This window comes from Amblyomma americanum, chromosome 5, assembly GCF_052857255.1.
Source record: "Amblyomma americanum isolate KBUSLIRL-KWMA chromosome 5, ASM5285725v1, whole genome shotgun sequence".
Taxonomy (NCBI): domain Eukaryota; kingdom Metazoa; phylum Arthropoda; class Arachnida; order Ixodida; family Ixodidae; genus Amblyomma; species Amblyomma americanum.
The window spans coordinates 39,702,254-39,708,091 of record NC_135501.1 but is presented as its reverse complement, the minus strand read 5'-3'; positions in this window follow the sequence as shown (position 1 = coordinate 39,708,091).

Genomic DNA, 5,838 nt, shown 5'->3' with positions numbered 1-5,838 from the left:
AAACTTTCCGTTGTCGTTGTCACCAGTGCCGGAGAGCAGCCCCTGCAGTGTGGAAATTACCCGGTTAGAAACATGTTCGTCCCGTTGCCGCAGCCGTTCCCACTGAAGTAAAAGCGGCAGAGATGGGACCTTCTAAGCTGAACGCCTTGCAGAATGTCACGTGGTGTCACATGGATGGATTATATGGGTAAACAAACCAGGATTCTAGCCGGCTGAATTGAAAATCGGCCAGGCGGTGAATTCTAAGTCCGTTATCTTGAGGAGGGTGAGTTCTGGTCACCGAAAACTTTCCGTTGTCGTTGTCACCAGTGCCGGAGAGCAGCCCCTGCAGTGTGGAAAATTGCCCGGTTAGAAGCATGTTCGCGCCGTTGCCGCAGCCTTTCTAACCGAAGTAAAAGCAGCACAGATGGGACCTTCTATGCTGAACGTCTTGCAGAATGTCATGTTGTGCCGCATGGATGGATTATATGGGCATTCATACGAGGATTCTAGCCGGTTGAAATGAAAATCAGCCAGGCGATGAATTTTAAGTCCACTATCTTCAGGAGGATGAGTGCAGGTCACCGAAGACTTTCCGTTGTCGTTGTCACCAGTGCCGGAGAGCAGCCCCTGCTGTGTGAAAAGTCTCCCGGTTAGAAGCATGTTCATGCCCTTGCCGCTGCTTTTCCCACTGAAGTAAAAGCGGCACAGATGGTACCTTCTATGCTGAACGTCTTGCAGAATGTCATGTGATGCCGCACGGCTGGAATATATGGGTAATCAAACCAGGATTCTAGCCGGCTGAGATGAAAATCGGCCAACCGGTGAATTCTAAGTCCACTATCTTGAGGAGGATGAGATCAGGTCACCGAAGACTTTCCGTTGTCGTTGTCACCAGTGCCGGAGAGCAGCCCCTGCAGTGTGAAAAGTCGCCCGGTTAAAGCATGTTCGTCCCGTTGCCGCAGCCTTTCCCACTGAAGTAAAAGCGGCAGAGATGGGACCTTCTATGCTGAACGTGTTGCAGAATGTCATGCGGTGCCGCATGGATGGGTTATATGGGTAATCAGACCAGGATTCTAGCCGGCTGAATTGAAAATCGGCCAGGCGGTAAATTATACGTCCGCTATCTTGAGGAGGGTGAGTCCTGGTCACCGACAACTTTCCGTTGTCGTTGTCACCAGTGCCGGAGAGCAGCCCCTGCAGTGTGGAAATTACCCGGTTAGAAGCATGTTCGTGCCGTTGCCGCAGCCTTTCCCACTGAAGTAAAAGCGGCAGAGATGGGACCTTCTAAGCTGAACGCCTTGCAGAATGTCACGTGGTGTCACATGGATGGATTATATGGGTAAACAAACCAGGATTCTAGCCGGTTGAAATGAAAATCGGCGAGGCGGTGAATTCTAAGTCCGTTATCTTGAGGAGGGTGAGTCCTGGTCACAGAAAACTTTCCGTTGTCGTTGTCACCAGTGCCGGAGAGCAGCCGCTGCAATGCGAAAAATTGCCCGGTTAGAAGCATGTTCGTGCCGTTGCCGCAGCCTTTCCCACTGAAGTAAAAGCGGCAGAGATGGGACCTTCTATGCTGAACGTGTTGCAGAATGTCATGTGTTGCCGCATGGCTGGATTATATGGGTAATTAGACCAGGATTCTAGCCGGCTGAAATGAAAATCGGCCAGCCTGTGAATTCCACGGCCGCTATCTTGTGGAGGGTGAGTCCTTTCACCGATAACGTTCCGTTGTCGTTGTCACCAGTGCGGAGAGCAGCCCCTGCAGTGTGGAATATTGCCCGGTTAGAAGCATGTTCGTGCCGTTGCCGCAGCCTTTTCCCACTAAAGTAAAAGCGGCACAGATGGGACCTTCTATGCTGAACGCCTTGCAGAATGTCACGTGGTGTCGCATGGATGGATTATATGGGTAACAAACCAGGATTCTAGACGGTTGAAATGGAAATCGGCAGGCGGTGAATCCCACGGCCGCTGTCTTGTGGAGGGTGAGTCCTGGTCACCGAAAACATTCCGTTGTCGTTGTCACCAGTGCCGGAGAGCAGCCCCTGCAGTGTGAAAAATTGCCCGGTTTGAAGCATGTTCGTGCCGTTGCCGCAGCCTCGCCCACTGAAGTAAAAGCGGCAGAGATGGGACCTTCTATGCTGAACGTGTTGCAGAATGTCATGTGTTGCCGCATGGCTGGATTATATGGGTAATTAGACCAGGATTCTAGCCGGCTGAAATGAAAATCGGCCAGCCTGTGAATTCCACGGCCGCTATCTTGTGGAGGGTGAGTCCTTTTCACCGATAACGTTCCGTTGTCGTTGTCACCAGTGCCGGAGAGCAGCCCCTGCAGTGTGGAAAATTGCCCGGTTAGAAGCATGTTCGTGCCGTTGCCGCAGCCTCTCCCACTGAAGTAAAAGCGTCAGAGATGGGACCTTCTAAGCTGAACTTCTTGCAGAATTTCATGTGATGTCGCATGGATGGATTATATAGGCAATCAAACCAGGATTCTAGCCGGTTGAAATGAAAATCGGTCAGCCGGTGAATTCCACGGCCGCTGTCTTGAGGAGGGTGAGTCCTGGTCACCGAAAACTTTCCGTTGTCATTGTCACCAGTGCCGGAGAGCAGCCCCAGCATGTGGAATATTGCCCGGTTAGAATCATGTTCGTGCCGTTGCCGCAGCCTTTCCCACTGAAGTAAAAGCGGCAGAGATGGGACCTTGTATGCTGAACGTGTTGCAGAATGTCACGCGGTGCCACATGGATGGATTATATGAGTAATCGAACCAGGATTCTAGCCGTTTGAAATGAAAATCGGCCAGGCGGTCAATTCTCAGTGCGTTATCTTGAGGAGGGTGACTCCTGGTCACCGAAAACTTTCCGTTGTCGTTGTCACCAGTGCCGGAGAGCAGCCCCTGCAGTGTGGAAATTACCCGGTTAGAAACATGTTCGTCCCGTTGCCGCAGCCGTTCCCACTGAAGTAAAAGCGGCAGAGATGGGACCTTCTAAGCTGAACGCCTTGCAGAATGTCACGTGGTGTCACATGGATGGATTATATGGGTAAACAAACCAGGATTCTAGCCGGCTGAATTGAAAATCGGCCAGGCGGTGAATTCTAAGTCCGTTATCTTGAGGAGGGTGAGTTCTGGTCACCGAAAACTTTCCGTTGTCGTTGTCACCAGTGCCGGAGAGCAGCCCCTGCAGTGTGGAAAATTGCCCGGTTAGAAGCATGTTCGCGCCGTTGCCGCAGCCTTTCTAACCGAAGTAAAAGCAGCACAGATGGGACCTTCTATGCTGAACGTCTTGCAGAATGTCATGTTGTGCCGCATGGATGGATTATATGGGCATTCATACGAGGATTCTAGCCGGTTGAAATGAAAATCAGCCAGGCGATGAATTTTAAGTCCACTATCTTCAGGAGGATGAGTGCAGGTCACCGAAGACTTTCCGTTGTCGTTGTCACCAGTGCCGGAGAGCAGCCCCTGCTGTGTGAAAAGTCTCCCGGTTAGAAGCATGTTCATGCCCTTGCCGCTGCTTTTCCCACTGAAGTAAAAGCGGCACAGATGGTACCTTCTATGCTGAACGTCTTGCAGAATGTCATGTGATGCCGCACGGCTGGAATATATGGGTAATCAAACCAGGATTCTAGCCGGCTGAGATGAAAATCGGCCAACCGGTGAATTCTAAGTCCACTATCTTGAGGAGGATGAGATCAGGTCACCGAAGACTTTCCGTTGTCGTTGTCACCAGTGCCGGAGAGCAGCCCCTGCAGTGTGAAAAGTCGCCCGGTTAAAGCATGTTCGTCCCGTTGCCGCAGCCTTTCCCACTGAAGTAAAAGCGGCAGAGATGGGACCTTCTATGCTGAACGTGTTGCAGAATGTCATGCGGTGCCGCATGGATGGGTTATATGGGTAATCAGACCAGGATTCTAGCCGGCTGAATTGAAAATCGGCCAGGCGGTAAATTATACGTCCGCTATCTTGAGGAGGGTGAGTCCTGGTCACCGACAACTTTCCGTTGTCGTTGTCACCAGTGCCGGAGAGCAGCCCCTGCAGTGTGGAAATTACCCGGTTAGAAGCATGTTCGTGCCGTTGCCGCAGCCTTTCCCACTGAAGTAAAAGCGGCAGAGATGGGACCTTCTAAGCTGAACGCCTTGCAGAATGTCACGTGGTGTCACATGGATGGATTATATGGGTAAACAAACCAGGATTCTAGCCGGTTGAAATGAAAATCGGCGAGGCGGTGAATTCTAAGTCCGTTATCTTGAGGAGGGTGAGTCCTGGTCACAGAAAACTTTCCGTTGTCGTTGTCACCAGTGCCGGAGAGCAGCCCCTGCAATGCGAAAAATTGCCCGGTTAGAAGCATGTTCGTGCCGTTGCCGCAGCCTTTCCCACTGAAGTAAAAGCGGCAGAGATGGGACCTTCTATGCTGAACGTGTTGCAGAATGTCATGTGTTGCCGCATGGCTGGATTATATGGGTAATTAGACCAGGATTCTAGCCGGCTGAAATGAAAATCGGCCAGCCTGTGAATTCCACGGCCGCTATCTTGTGGAGGGTGAGTCCTTTCACCGATAACGTTCCGTTGTCGTTGTCACCAGTGCGGAGAGCAGCCCCTGCAGTGTGGAATATTGCCCGGTTAGAAGCATGTTCGTGCCGTTGCCGCAGCCTTTTCCCACTAAAGTAAAAGCGGCACAGATGGGACCTTCTATGCTGAACGCCTTGCAGAATGTCACGTGGTGTCGCATGGATGGATTATATGGGTAACAAACCAGGATTCTAGACGGTTGAAATGGAAATCGGCAGGCGGTGAATCCCACGGCCGCTGTCTTGTGGAGGGTGAGTCCTGGTCACCGAAAACATTGCGTTGTCGTTGTCAGCAGTGCCGGAGAGCAGCCCCTGCAGTGTGAAAATTGCCCGGTTCGAAGCATGTTCGTGCCGTTGCCGCAGCCTCTCCCACTGAAATAAAACCGGCAGAGATGGGACCTTCTATGCTGAACGTGTTGCAGAATGTCATGTGATGCCGCATGGCTGGATTATATGGGTAATCAAACCTGGATTCTAGCCGGCTCAAATGAAAATCGGTCAGCCGGTGAATTCCACGGCCGCTGTCTTGAGGAGAGTGAGTCCTGGTCACCGAAAACTTTCCGTTGTCATTGTCACCAGTGCCGGAGAGCAGCCCCTGCATGTGGAATATTGCCCGGTTAGAATCATGTTCGTGCCGTTGCCGCAGCCTTTCCCACTGAAGTAAAAGCGGCAGAGATGGGACCTTCTATGCTGAACGTGTTGCAGAATGTCACGCGGTGCCGCATGGATGGATTATATGAGTAATCGAACCAGGATTCTAGCCGTTTGAAATGAAAATCGGCCAGGCGGTCAATTCTCAGTCCGTTATCTTGAGGAGAGTGACTCCTGGTCACCGAAAACTTTCCGTTGTCGTTGTCACCAGTGCCGGAGAGCAGCCCCTGCAGTGTGGAAATTACCCGGTTAGAAACATGTTCGTCCCGTTGCCGCAGCCTTTCCCACTGAAGAAAAAGCGGCAGAGATGGGACCTTCTAAGCTGAACGCCTTGCAGAATGTCACGTGGTGTCACATGGATGGATTATATGGGTAAACAAACCAGGATTCTAGCCGGCTGAATTGAAAATCGGCCAGGCGGTGAATTCTAAGTCCGTTATCTTGAGGAGGGTGAGTTCTGGTCACCGAAAACTTTCCGTTGTCGTTGTCACCAGTGCCGGAGAGCAGCCCCTGCAGTGTGGAAAATTGCCCGGTTAGAAGCATGTTCGTGCCGTTGCCGCAGCCTTTCTAACCGAAGTAAAAGCAGCACAGATGGGACCTTCTATGCTGAACGTCTTGCAGAATGTCATGTTGTGCCGCATG